General features: G+C 46.2%; 1 protein-coding gene and 1 pseudogene across 1 annotated transcript in view; one reads left to right on the forward strand and one right to left on the reverse strand.

The window, feature by feature from the left end:
• The window catches only part of LOC136651116 (acid-sensing ion channel 2), a 471,153-nt gene that overhangs the window by 132,032 nt on the left and 323,685 nt on the right, over positions 1–15,436 (reverse strand). The window lies entirely within an intron of this gene.
• Positions 11,267–11,383, forward strand: LOC136655145 (5S ribosomal RNA; annotated as a pseudogene).

The following is a 15,436-nucleotide window of genomic DNA, read 5'->3' on the forward strand; positions in this document are numbered from 1 at the left end:
CGCCACAATCCAAGGAGCAGGTTGAACAAATTGGTTGGCTCAGACTGTGTGAGTAGGCTGGCCTGCTTAGAAAAGACCTGCCACCTTTTTCTGCCAGAGGCAAGCAGAATTTTAACAGATCCAGCTTTCCTCAGCATGGGGCTGCAGTGGTGGGGAAATGATTCCTATTGAAATTCTGTGTGCTGTGTAGCTGTTGGCAGGAGCTTTCCCAGAAAATGAAATGTGGCCACCCTGCTTTAAAATAATGGCTTAAGAATACCAGCTTAAGCCAGTTTGACCTTGGATGGTGGATTTTTCTTCTAATGGACTAATTCAGCCAACTATGACTTTGGGATTTGAGAATGTTGCAACTGGCTGCCCAGCAGTAGGACTTTTAAACCGAGAAGGCAGTTCTTTCAACCTCCACCAGATAACAGGACTCTGCTTCTGAAGGGATGAAATACACTCCAATGCTAGGTAATACATCCATTTTGGCTCCAACTGACTTTAGACTCTAGTGCATAAAATTTATTGCCTGTTTTGGGGATAATGAAGCTTATCTTGTTGCTCTGCTTTTTTCTGACCTCTGAGTTTCAAGTTAGTGCTGAAGACCCAACTGCGTTTACTTTAGATTCTCTCTCTCCCTCTGAAAATCTAAACAGCACTGCACATTCACTGAAACCATCTTACACCTTTCAAAAGCTGAGTGAAATTTACAGGAAATTTCCTAAACTCCACCTTTAAATTGGGGTTCTACTTTAACAAGACATCCATTGTCCTTTCTGTCCTCCATTTACCCAAGGAAGAATTCTGCCGAATTCAAAAGCTTGCTGTTATTTACTTTGTTACTTTTGGTTGGTCCTGAATAAAGCTTAACCTGACCTTGCATTGTGGGTTTTTTCATCTTAAACTCAGGAGTCAAACAAAATCAAAGCAATAACCACTCCCACAAATGTGAGAGAAAAACCCAAGATCACCTATACTCCCTGTGGTTGGTATTTTTGAAAGAAAACTTAGTGCTCATGATGGCCTTAATGCAAAGCCTACTTTGGCCCCAAGATACTAATTTATTATGATACAGCTCCATCAATTACATGACATTTTACAATGAAATACAAGCAAGAGGGACAAGTCCATGCCCTGAGGAGCTTACATTTTAAATCTAAATGTTGAAAATAAGGAAGATAACAAAGACCCTCAAAACAGGCCAGTCTGCAGTGTTGCAATATATACACTGCTCAAAACAATAAAGGGAACACTTAAACAACACATCCAAGATCTGAATCAACGAAATATTCCTATTAAATACTTTGTTCCTGACATAGTTGAATGTGCTGACAACAAAATCACACAACAATCATCAATGGAAATCACATTTATTAACCCATGAAGGTCTGGGTTTGGTGTCATACTCAAAACTGAAGTGGAAAAACACACTACAGGCTGATCCAACTTCGATGTAATGTCCAAAAGCAAGTCAAAATGAGGCTCAGTAGTGTGTGTGGCCTCCACGTGCCTGTATGACCTCCCTACAACGCCTGGGCATGCTCCTGATGAGGTGGCGGATAGTCTCCTGAGGGATCACCTCCCAGACCTGGACTAAAGCATCCGCCAACTCCTGGACAGTCTGTGGTGCAACATGGCGCTGGTGGATGGAGCGAGACATGATGTCCCAGATGTGCTCAATTGGATTCAGGTCTGGGGAACGGGCGGGGCAGTCCATAGCTTCAATGCCTTCATCTTGCAGGAACTGCTTACACACTCCAGCCACATGAGGTCTAGCATTGTCCTGCATTAGGAGGAACCCAGGGCCAACCGCGCCAGCATATGGTCTCACAAGGGGTCTGAGGATCTCATCTCGGTACCTAATGGCAGTCAGGCTACCTCTGGCGAGCACATGGAGGGCTGTGCGGCCCCCCCAAAGAAATGCCACCCCACACCATTACTGATCCACTGCCAAACCGGTCATGCTGGAGGATGTTGCAGGCAGCAGAACGTTCTCCCTGCTGTCTCCAGACTCTATCACATCTGTCACATGTGCTCAGTGTGAACCTGCTTTCATCTGTGAAGAGCACAGGGCGCCAGTGCCGAGGTTGCCAATCTTGGTGTTCTCTGGCAAATGCCAAACGTCCTGCACGGTGTCGGGCTGTCAGCACAACCCCCACCTGTGGACGTTGGGCCCTCATACCACCCTCATGGAGTCCGTTTCTGACCGTTTGAGCAGACACATGCACATTTGTGGCCTGCTGGAGGTCATTTTGCAGGGCTCTGGCAGTGCTCCTCCTGTTCCTCCTGGCACGAAGGCGGAGGTAGCGGTCCTGATGATGGGTTGTGGCCCTCCTACGGCCTCCTCCACGTCTCCTGGTGTACTGGCCTGTCTCCTGGTAGCGCCTCCATGCTCTGGACACTACACTGACAGACACAGCAAACCTTCTTGCCACAGCTCACATTGATGTGCCATCCTGGATGAGCTGCACTACCTGAGCCACTTGTTTGGGTTGCAGACTCCACCTCATGCTGCTACTAGAGTGACAGCACCGCCAGCATTCAAAGGTCACCCAAACATCAGCCAGAAAGCATAGGGACTGCGAAGTGGTCTGTGGTCACCACCTGCAGAACCACTCCTTTATTGGCGGTGTCTTGTTACTTGCCTATGATTTCCACCTGTTGTCTACTCCATTTGTGCAACAGCATGTGAACTTGATTGTCAATCGGTGTGGCTTCCTAGGTGGACAGTTTGATTTCACAGAAGTGTGATTGACTTGGAGTGACATTGTGTTGTTTAAGTGTTCCCTTTATTGTTTTGAGCAGTGTAGAATTAAACGGCTAATAGGGTAAAAGCCAAATGTTCAACTGGTTAAAGGATCTTTAAGTTGGCTAGGAGTTTCACTTCATCCTTTCCCCCTTCCCAGGTGCTGAAGACTGCTCAACAACCTGAAGTACCAAGATGAGCTTTCTCCTGCATCCCCTGACTCTGAAGGCAAAAGAAGGCATTTTTCTTGCAGAGTCAGGGGGGCTTTTACATCTTCAAGCACAACAGGAGCAATCAATCACACCTCTCACTGTGCACAAGAGCAACCACTCAGTTTGCATGCTCACACTACTCAACTCTGACAGAGACGTTGCTCACTCAGGACTTGTAAAACACACACACACACACACGCTCCCATGTAACAGAGGTGGTGTGGGGTGGGAGGAGGGAGAGAGACGGAGGCTGCAATTCAGAGGGATTTGATACTTCTCAGGTTGTAAGCCAGTCACAGACTTCCCCTACCTCACCCCCCATCATGAACAATATCTGAAAGAGAATAGATAGGATTGGACTTGTACCATGAGCTTCTACACAAGCAAAGAATCAGGTGTTGATGATCAGCTTCCTAAGAACCTCTACTTTCTTTTTGTTTGTCTTTAATAGGTTCCTAGCCCTTATGGCTACGGAGATATGACTGAAAGAATATAACCAATATCTGACGGCACCTCAGAAGTCAGAAAGGCTACTGAACAAGGGATCAAGGGCAGCGCTTGAGTTGGCTAAACATATCCCTACAACTACTAGAAGTACCATAAATTATGCAAAACAGTAAAAGGTTACAGCATAAAATAATGACAACCTGGTTGCAGAATTTTGCTATTCCCAGACACAGATTTTTGGGGTATACATTTTTTTTTTTAAACACACAACTGGATTTCAGTGCACATTTACAGTACAAATCTGACATAGTTTCAAACTAGTTTAATCATCGTAGGTTCTTCCAAATCATCCCATGTCCTCACTTTTATAAAACACTTTTATTGCTTTGCAGAACTGTATTTTCCAGTATTCCTTGGTCAGTAGCTATAGTTGGACAGGTTTCAAACTGGTTTAACTTTTTAAATACAAGTTCATCCTCAGGTACCTCTTCCTTATCCACAACTTCTCTCAGTTATTAACACTAACTTAGCACAGTAATTACTGGGCCTGCACAGTCAACCCAACTATTGCTAATGAAACCAAGCCACATATTTTACTAAAATGTATACATTTATATTTCTTACCGAAATAAAAAGTGCTTTGGTGGCCCTTAAATAGGACAGAAAGGAGACTTATTTTTTTAAATGACACAAGTTCTCCTTAGTTCTGCTCTATTTGCAACTTCTACTCATTTGCATGTGATCTCTTGCAGAGCTTACTCCTAGGAAATTGGAAGGAAAACAGCTCTTGTACATATTTCATTGCTCTTCCTCACTATATTACAAGGGAGAGGAACTTTTGCAACAGAGATCTCTAGCACAGCCTTTTAGAACCGGGACCCACTTTTTAAAATGACACTCTAGTGCAACCCACCCTAGGTCTACCAGACTTTAAAAAAGGAGATCTAGAAAGAAATAATATTTTATTTATTTATAATAGTACCAACCAGATAAAGAACCTCAAACATTAACCTCCCTATATTTTACCCATGCTTGCAAATTGTAGGAGCTGAGCTCTTTGCAGGGTAATTAGCAGCTATGGTATCTGATTTTTGAAAAGTTTTAGGGCTTGAGGCAATTAGTTATCTGATCTTTTCGTCACCCTTTGGTGACCCACCAAAAATAAGGTCGCAGTCCACCAGTGGGTCTTGACCCACAGTTTGGGAACCACTAGCAAGTCCTGCAAAAAGCTCAGGTTTGCTCAAGCACCACAGCTCCTGGTCAGTGTTCCTGGCTTATTTTATTCTCCATACTAACTCTGAGGCAACTGCACTGAAACTTAGGCGAGCCTCATGTTTTCAACCTCTTAAAATCTCATTAAAATGTAATCTGAAGGCAGAGAAGATGGAATGAAATGGAAATTCCGTAATGGCTTTTGAAACATCGACTATGAAAGAGTGCAGTAAAGGGTAATAGAACATATACTTTTAGAACAAGATGACATGGGAAATGACCATGTTGAAAAAAGGAATAAAGATGCACTTTATCCAGTACAAAGGCAAGGTTGGAAATGAGCAAGAAACATTTTGAACATCTTAATTTGTATATACCGATTATTACTACAAAATACTAGGATCATGGGATGCCTTCTAAGCTTACAAAAGAACAGGTATGATGCAAAAGGGAGGTATTAGAATGTGAAGTAGACAACAAAGAATCTCCGTCACACTCAGCAGACCTAACCAGTCACTGAAAGATATTACTAGAAGCAACAAGAAACACACCATTAACGGACTATAATTTATTAAAGCGCAAGCCAACCACAACCTTATTAGGCTGCATTAAGAAAAGCACACAGATTAGCAAACTGTGAATTGATTTTACATGTAGTAACAGGTGGTCGAATGGCAACTGCTTTTGGAGGGGGAGAGGCAACTCCAGAGTTAACAGAATGGTATGCATCGAAAATAGTTAATATGAATAAATGTGTGTTATTGAGCAGCAGAGAACATCTAGGAAGATTTACTGAGAAATTGTCTCTGTACATTATTTGAACAATAAGCTTAATGATTAAGGGGACCTGTACGCACCCTTTTCATTGATTTTTAAAAAGGAAATGATTTTTAAAACCCTGAACATTTGGCAGCAATTAAAGATGAAACCGAGCAGAACAAATGCAAATTAGGAGAAATTAGTTGGTCCTCTGGGCCCCTCTGAAATGCAATTCTATGATGCCAACAGCTTCATAAAACACGGTTTTACTCAAAAGTAGTTCCCATCCCTTAAATGGAACTTGCTTTCAAGTTAAGTATGCACAGAATCACAGCCTCTGCCTATGCGCTCACGGTTAAACGGTCATTCTTCTGCACTTAGCATATACGCAAACTCAAAATTTTAAGTCCGCGAAACTTTTTTCACACTTCTTTTCAATGGCTGCATCTCTCTTCCACCACTTCAAGGAGAAATCTCAGTAAAAGTAGGAAAAAAGAGATATGCACCACACTTAGAAGTAAAAAAGGATGAGGAACCAGTTCACAGGTATAGGAAAAGTATGTACCTTTGACTAAATTGCCCCTTTTTTTGTGAAAACTTAAGAGCCAAATTCCACTTGTTATTGACCACAACATACTTAGTTTTTCTTTGTTATTGAGCAGCATGGACTGTGTTGGGGACAAAGAGTCAACACACAGTTTCCCCATTTCACAGCTATTCCATGACTACGATTTTAATGAAGAGCTAAAGCACATCCCTACTTATGATATGTTTAATGTAACATGCTCCTTACAGTAACCAGATGCAAAGGAAAACAGGATTCTTATTTTGGCAGGGTTGTGAAGAAAAGGGATTTCAGCAGTGATAGCTCTTCTCATCCTTGGATGACAAGCTGCGCCAGCTGAAATTTCCTCTTCTGCTTCAATGTTAATCAGGATGTCACAGAAGCCTTCTCCATTATTGATGTTCACCCTATGGATACAAAGATATGAGCTGGACTGTGCACTCCTGTGCATGCAGGAGCATGAAAACCCCACAAAATATGGTTCTGGTCACAAAATCTAGCCTCCTGAGATCGCACAGTTCATTTCCTTTGGATTCAAAGACATGCTTACAAGTACAGGGACCAAAGACAGTGAAATCTTACAAGCTAGAGAGATAGAAGACAAGATTTCCAGTGGGATTTAAAACGCACATCTCCCAAAAAGCAGCAGATAGCACCCTTATTGGGATGCACATTCCAAAGCATGTCCCATTTATGTCTACGATCTGTAAAAGCAAATACATCTAAGACACTCCACTAACTTTTTGTGGATATACATGGTCATGGGTTCAAAAAGGAGAAATAAAGGTTCGGATTTTACATGCCCCTACAAGAGACCTATTTGATATAATCCTTCAGCTTCCTGCCTACAAGTATTTGTCATCTTTTTTTCTGGCAATGCTCCTGTCCCTTTGACGGAGGGGTGACAGACGGAAATCCAATCAGTCAAGCTTCTCCAAACAGTGAGATATGATCATGGGAAAAGTTCTATTGAATTTCTGTCTGTCTCAAGCCTGTTAAAAGGCCCTGGAACTCTGCTAGGAAACAAAACTGATGGCAGCCCTATTGCAGACTGAGCCCAACAATCACTTCCCTACTGGGCAAATTAGCTGTTTTTTGACCTCTCTGCCTACCGATAATGGTCTCTTCCCTGCTGCTTCACACTTCCTCATGGATCTCCCTTTCTGACTGTTCCTTTTTCGACTAAGCACTGTGTGTTGGACTTCCAACTAACAGCACAGGGAAGCTGGCAGCTTGCTAAGTGGGAGATGCACACAAATGCATGCTTATGCACCTGCCTGTCCACCCACACCCCATGTAGAGGCAGATTCCCCTCTCTCCGTGAAAGAAATCTGCTGATGACTATTCCTAAATAACTTAATTGGTGATTAAGGTAGGTTTATCAAGGGCACAGCACAGCAAAGAGCAAAAGTGAGATGCAACAGACAAGAATGTTGAAATGTGACTAGGGAGAGACCCAGCTTGACCATGGAGCTCATTGGGATACTTCGGAAGCAATCCTACAGACGCCAGTGCTGGTGCTGTGCTCACAGTGCAGGCACTGGGTTTTGCGAAAGTGCCATAAGGAACTTTGTCAGCAGCGGGAAACACCCGGTGCTGGTGGAGGCCCTTGGGGTGGCACCCCTTCCCGCGGCCACAGCGGCAGAGCCAGAGCAGCCCCGTTGGCAGTCACGCCGCTCCTCGGCTACAGCGGTCCCCAAGGGGTGCCTCTCCCCACGGCCACGGCAAGGCACGCAGGGCGGCTCCTCCGGCGGCCACACCACACCACCCCCACGGCAACCCAGGGAGCGGGGAAGGAGGCATCGCAGCTAGGGCGGGCAAGTGAGGGAGTACCCCGGCGGGCCAAGGACGCCCCTGGGGAAAGCACCACCGCCCACAACACCCACCAATGCTCCCAGCCCCACAGCTGGAACTGACCTGGAATAGGGTGGCCGCAAGCCAGGAGCGTGGGAGGAGCCAGAGGCAGGCAGGAGAGCGGCCTTGCTAGGGCTGCAGCCAATCCCTTCCAACAGGTACAGCAGGGCAAGGGCGGCTCCAGGATCAGGTGGGCTGATTGGCCAGGTGAGACTGCCCAGGGAGAGGGGTGGAACCAGGGGCTCCATAAAGGCAAGGGAGGCCAATGATGAAGAGGGCAGATGGCGAGGCTAGCAGCAGGAAGGGGGCTACACGCCTGTGAGCCTGATGCTACCTCTGCAGCCAAAGAGGGGGACTAGGGTGAGTCTGAACCCCGCCTTTGGACCTGAGGCCACTCAACCTCACCCCAGGCTCCTGTCACAGGGCAAGTTTGAACCCCTTTTGACCTGGAACCGCTCTGCCCCACCCCCAAGGACCTGACACCTCCACTGGCTGCTTTGGCCCCATGAGATACAGTGGTGACCATTTTGGTCCTGCTGTACCAGGGCAGCAAAGGATTGGGCTGCCCATCTCTCAATCTATCCTACTTTGCAGGGTCAAGAATACCCTGTGACAAGAATAAGGGTGGGGGGGGTGGAACAAGTGAGAGACCTATACAGTACGTTGCTCTGAGCTCCTTGGAAAAGGGTCAGGATAGAAACTCCAAAAATTAATGCACCTTAAAAAATACATCAGGAGATTGTGATTCCTTTGCAAGCTGATGGAAAAACAGCAAGATCAGGAAATGTTCATGAGCAAACACAAAAAACAATAAAAGCACCCCTAAATTGATAATTATCAGTCTTACACAATAGAATGATAATGGTGCGTTAACAAGATAGCTGCAAATATAAATCAAGAGTAATAAACTTAATTATTGATCGGGGGGGGGTGTGCTGCTGTTCCCTCTGTGAGCTAGCCTTTGCAAAACATAACAGGGGTTCAGTCAAAGAAAGTCTCCTTTCAGTGCCTCAACGCTTGGAGAAACTGATGAAGATGAAATTTGTTAAACCTGATTGGCCACTCAGTCAAGGAAGGAGACCCTGCAAGACCACCACTACCCCTCCCCTTTTTGCCAGCAAGCTCAGCAAGATAGAATCGGGTAGCAATGTATAAGCTTCAGTCTGTTGTTCAGTCTCCAATTGTGACAATACTCTTGCCCCGTATGGGCTAATGTACCAGCTTCTGGCTGATCCAGTACTGCCTGTGGAGGTTGCAGATACACCCACCAAGCTTAAATCGATAGGACTAGACACAGCAAGCCGGGGTATGATTGGTTTAAGCGAAGCCGACGGGACTATCAAGGAAAGATTGCTCGATATTGAGCGTCAAGAGCTATTCTGTGCAGCTAACACCATTTGCTCCCCTCTCCATCTGCACATCCCAGTCAGTTCTGGGAAGCCAACTTCTTTCTTTTATCATCTGCAGTGCCCGCAGGCTCGCAGAGCATTCTCCCTTGCGAGATGCAATGCATTTACATCAGCTGTGCTAGCGGACAGGTTTAGTGGCATTCCCTACTCAGAAAGAAGATGTACCTGTGACAGGAATTGTGTGGAGACATTGCATCATATTTTTTTTATTGCTCACTGCATGACACCCTTCGTAAGAACTATCTGGCTCCACTGCTGAACAAAATGCAGGGCTGGGAGGATTCATTTAAATTACAAACCCTTCTTTCTATAGACGAAACTGACTCTCTTGACAAGGTTGCCAACTTTGTTTCTGGGATACTGGCAGGAAGGAATTCTGGGTCTACTGCTATATTGTGATGAATGGGGGAGAGGGTATTGGATGATTATGATTGTTTTATTTTATTGTTTTGTGTGTGTGTGTGTGTGTGTGTGTGTGTGTGTGTGTGTGTGTGTGTGTGTGTGTGTGTTCTGGATGTTTGCTGTTCTGTATTTCCTTTATCTATGCTGATAAAGGTCTTGTGTATGTAATTGTGACAATACTAAAGAATTCCTTGAGAGACCTGAATGAATGACGAACACGCTGAAAAATCTATCCAGGTTTCCTTGGCTCTGTTTCAGGAGTACGTCTGAGAAGCAGTTTAGAACACAAGAAGGAAGGAAAGAATAAATAAGTCAGCTTATTTCCATTATTACAAGTCAGGTAGGGATGACAGAGCTTGGTGGGAAGAAGAGCCAGCATCTGTTACTGACACATAGTTCTAGGCAGAACTAACACCCAGCCCCAAAGCTGGGAAGCACTTTTACTCGCTTGGTCAGAAGGGAAAGGCAAAGTGAGATAGCTGCCCCAGGCGACAGATTTTGGATGTCCCTAACCCAGCCTAGCAGGTCTGACCAACAGAGCATCATCCACTGCTGCAAACCTCTCCTAAGTTCCCCCAGAAATGAATGGGATCTATTCAACTGGTTCAAGGGGGGGTGGGGGTGGACACCAGCCATTCACTTATATGGAAGAAAAGGAGGAAAACAGTGAAATGAAAGCAAAATTTGACCCTCAATCCAGGCAATCAGTGACAGGTGCCAGAGTTTCCAACTCCATTCTGTCAGGTTGGAGTCCATTTGTCCAAAGAGATACTACAGAATTCTATAGGCAGGGTCTAACTTTATCTGCATATCCCTGCATCATGAATGGCAACTTGGTTTTAGATACAAGATGCTCCAAGGCCTCTGTCCCGGTGTGAGCCCCAGCTCAGACTAAAGTTCTGGAGCACGTGCATTGCTGCACTAAGTTCTGGAAGTTCTCTTCAGTTCATGGGTTGAGAGGAAAACAGGGAGTTTTAAGAAGTTGCAAATGCAAAAAGATCTCTCAGAACTGTTGGTCTGGACCTCAGCTGTACAGAAGCCCCTGCTGCTCCAGGGCAAATGAAATAGCTGCTCCTAGAACGCATGCAGAGTTCATGAGGTTGCACACACCAAGGAATGTCAAACTGCACTTTGCCCCTGGAAGTTTTCTATGCCCAGCATGTTGTATGGGGGTGGCTGCTGCTGTAGAGGATGAGTGGCAGGCACTTTCGCGTTACGCAATCTGCTGATATTCTCGGCTTCTGCAGCACCTTGGGGAGTGTGGAAAGGTTTCATTTATCATCTTATTTAACAAAAATCTAGGTGTCATTCCATGGTAAATAATCCTCCTAGGGTACGTTTTCACTGGAAAATTTATTCCTCGGTGGGGGGGGGGAGAGAAAGAGAGTGTACATGTGTCTGTTTTCATGATCTGCTTGTTTCTTTGATTTGTAAAGAAGGGTAGGAAGAAAAAAAAGGTAAAGTGTGAGGAAAGACGAAACCAGCATAAACAACTCATTCCTCTCTCTGAATCTGAAGGATTAGCCGGTTCTGTTGCCATATCACAAGACTTGACCTGAAGTTTTAGGGCTAAGGCCTCCAGGAAACAAATCTCAGGGTGAGGAACCATAAGGGGGAAGGCTATTTTCTGCTTGACTTGAGAGTTTTTACTATTAGCTTTGCCTCTCCATGTCAATGCAGCAACCGTTACCCTGCACGTGCCCAATCTCGTCTGATCTCGGAAGCTAAGCAGGGTCAGGCCTGGTTAGTACTTGGATGGGAGACCGCCGGGGAATACCAGGTGCTGTAGGCTTATACCATAGTCTTTCGAGACTGAAGGCTGCCAACCCCCCATGTCAATCAAGCTTCATCCTTCAGGGACTAGAAGCAGTCAGTTCTCACAGTCTGGCCTGTTCCTGGCCAGCTGGCTGCCCCCACCAAAGTACAGGCATCCCCCCCATATTCACAGGAGTTCCATTCCAGGCTCCTGGGTGCTGATACGAAAACTGTGGATACAGGGGAACCCTATATAAATTCACCAGGCCTCCCACCCATTACCTTCATTTTTCTTTACTAGCAGTGCCAGCACACATTTTCTTGCTTAACAGAGGAAGAGTTTCTTGTTTAACTGAGGAACACAACATGCAGGCAAGCAGCCTGCATACTACAAGGAGGAAACTAACTGAATGTTAACAAGAAGCAGGACAGTTCCTGCTTCCTGTTAACATTCTGGCTGTGTCCCGCTAGCATGCATGTCATTTTCCTCATTTAAGCAAGAAACTCTTCCTCTGTTAAGCAAAAAATGCATGCTTGCACTGCTAGTAAACAAAAAAAGAAGGTAATGGGTGCGGGGAAGCCCATAGGTAAGTCAAACTGCAGATACCAGATCTGCGGATATGGGGGGGGCTCCACCCCCCCCCATATCTCAAGGTCTGATACGCAGGAAACCTGGCAACTCTGCTAGCCAGTTGCCCTGACTGTAAAAAACAGCTGAATCAGAACCTTTGAAGCAGCAGGAGAGCATCTGAACACAGGGTTTCCTAGCACACCTCTTTGTTACGCCACCATTCTGGTTCTCCTATTCCAGCAGACCCAAATGCTGGCCTGCCAGTCCTACAGGATATATGCAAATGTTATTCCTAATTCGTTTGAAAAACAGGTGCGGTTTTCTTCAGGAGTTCCTTCCAGCCAAGAGCCTCATAAGTCTTGCCAATTAGTGCACAGAGATCAGATATCGGCCTCAGTACAACCATTTGTGTTAAAGGCCTATGGTACTGAGACTGGTGAACCTGGCTGAAAAGCTCCAGGGCAGTGTTAAAGGGACATTTAATTCTGGCCACGTCACAGCAAGAGGTCAAGTCAAGCTCTTGATAAATCACAGCAAAGCCCCAGGCTGCCCCCTGCCCCTGCTAATGAAATGAAGTTGGCAGAGTAGGAAAGACGCAGCAATTATCACCTCTGGTGCCAGGCTGCCACGTGCAGTACAGTTTTGCCTCCGAGTATAGGTTATGGGGCACCTGGTCTAGCTTCCAATACTATCTTCTAGATCTCAGCATCAAACCAGCTTGGAAAATTCAGAAAAAAATCCAGAACCAAAGCAAAAAGGAAAATAGGCAAGGAAAAACTTTGGAAATTATGGTTAATGGATATCCTTGCACACTGAGAGAGAGAGAGAGAGAGAGAGAGAGAGAGAGAGAGAGAGAGAGAGAGAGGCTATAAATGTACTTAAATGGAACAGTAAGTAAGCACTCGCCCTTTCCATATCTCCATCTGCCTCTTAAAAACAGTTTCAGAACTATGCAGGGGGGTGGCAGTAGTCATTCCACAGACTCTACTCCAGGGGTGCTCACACCTTTTTGGCTCGAGAGCTACTTTGAAACCCAGCAAGGCCCGGAGATCTACCAGAGTTTTTTTTACAATGTTCGCGCCATCATAACATATAACATTTATGTGTACAATGTATGTTGGTGTACCTTGAGCCCCACTGAGTATAACAGGACTTACTCCTGAGTAGACATGCCTAGGATTAGGCTGTGAGGCTGCAATCCTAGCCACACTTACCTGGGAGTAAGCCCCATTGAGTACAATGGGCCTTACTCCCGGCATTTCCTCCCAGATGCACCTGAAGGGGGGGGGTCGGCACTCCGCGATCTACTCGTTTTGCCTCGCGATCTACCGGTAGTTCACGATCCACCTATTGAGCACCCCTGCTCTACTCAAACTCACCCTTAGCTTTGCTTTTATACCCATCATTCATTCCTCTTCCGCATCTGGCAGGGCCAAGCACCTGGGCAACAGCCTCTATGCTCCAATCCATTGCTCCTCACTTCATCTGCTTCCCCACCGCCATCTTTACTCCCTTCTTCAATCTGGCTATTCATTTGCAAATCTCTCTTCCTATCCTGTTCTCTCTCATCCATGTAAAACGTCGGTTCACATGTTACATTTTTCAGCATCAGAAATCACAGTGTCACTGCAACAAACTTGAGTGCACATACATGTGTTGCAAAAGGTAAAACAAACATTAAACACTCACCAGGAAGTTGTGATTTGCTAAAACCTGCTGCTGAGTGTACATGCAAGGGCAAACTGGCATGTTTGCTACCACATGGTGCATGAAATGGCCCCAATACATGGTTTATATAGGACTGTGTCCCTACGACAAGCTGATTTGTCATTATCTTTGCTCCCCCTAGCATCTAGTTGGCATTTCAAACAAAGAACAAAGGTTATTGCAGGAGGATATCCCAGTAGCTTTTAAGTCGATGAACCAACACAGAAGCTTCTGAGGGGTCAGAGGCGTCCAAAAATAAGGTAAAAAAACAGACAAAAATAGGGAAAAACACATGGCATTCATCACACATGGGAACATCAGGGTTGCCAGTTTTCAGCCTGAAGCACAGGTTCTGGAGGCCTATGTCTGGACCTCTGGGCAAGAGGTCCAATCTCTCTTCTCCCTTCTTTTATTCCAAATTGAGCGAGCAGTCTTGTGAATTTTAGGTATGGCGATTCCTCCAATCTGACAATCCTAGGCGTCATGTAGACAAGTCCTATTCATGCGTTATCCCAACTGGTACAGCAGAGGGTCTCAATGTTTGTCCCCTGTCATACCATTTTGCATGGTCCATCTATTGGAAGTACACCACAGGAAGTAATCACCAGTTACTTCCAGATTGGGAGGCCAGATGCAACACAACAAACACCGGTAAGGGGCTTGGGCTTTTGCAAGTGCACAAAAAGTGAGCACTGTAGTTTGGCCCCAGTGGCATACCCAGGGGGAGCAACAGGTGAAAATGCCCTGGGCACTGCGCTGGGGAGGTGGCACTGCAATCTACCCCCATGCCCACAGGGTACGCCAAGAGCTTCACCAACAGTGGCTGCAGCAGCGCAGCCAATGTTGGCATGGTCCCACGTCATGGCCTTTGAGGGCCGCTCCCCCTCCAATTTCTTTAAAGAGAAAGAGAAGGAGGTAACCCTCTGGTCAGCAGTGAACCGCACCAAGAGTGGCTGCACTCCGGCAGCCACTCTCAGCGCGGCTTCTGACTGCGACCAAGGGCAGCCCCCTCTCCTCCCCTTTAAAGAAAGAAGAGGGGAGGAGGCAGCCTTCAGAGCAGCAGGAATGCACCTCCTCCAGTTTCGGAGGAAACGCATACTGCTTCTCTGGCTGCAACAGAGTGCAAAAAGCTCCATCAGAGTGCATTGGGGCCGCTGGAAGCAGTACCCAGGAGGCATGCATTGCCTGCCTCCTGGAAAGGGCACTTGCCTCTTAAAAGTGGTGCAAAAAGCTCCTTTGGAGCCAGAACTGCCTCCTTCCTTCCCCCTTTGTTTTACTGTTTCAAAGGGGGAATGGAGGAGGCAGCCACATGGATGTAACTGCAGTAACAATGTTGTCACCTCAATTACTTCCAGGTCAGGGGCAGGGTGTGGCAAAGGCAGAGGTGGCCCCAAGCGGTTTCTGTCCGCCAAGCCAAGCCTCCTACTGGTGCTTGTTGCATTGTACTACTGGTCTCGCTGCCAGGCAGCGGGGCTCTGGGGGTCCTGTTTGTATCACTGGACACCACCTTATGTACCACTGGTTGAGAAATGCTGGGGTACAGCATACCAAGGCACAGGGGAACAGGACTATAATAGCTAGTCATGTCCCTGGCACTGACACACATGGTAGCCACATGCACTGGCTCTCTGTAGGGATAGTATTTGTTGACAGAGACAAGCACTGAACCTGGGAAGAAATCTCTCCATTGATTTGATATGCCGGTCTCCCAGGGCTCAGTGATCTGTAGGACAAGTGCTTTAACAGGGCAGAAATGGGGAAGGAGAGGGTGAGACTAGCTATGGAGTGCATCTATGCCAAGGTATGTGCTAA

Source organism: Tiliqua scincoides, chromosome 5 (assembly GCF_035046505.1).
Source record: "Tiliqua scincoides isolate rTilSci1 chromosome 5, rTilSci1.hap2, whole genome shotgun sequence".
NCBI classification, from domain to species: Eukaryota; Metazoa; Chordata; class Lepidosauria; order Squamata; family Scincidae; genus Tiliqua; species Tiliqua scincoides.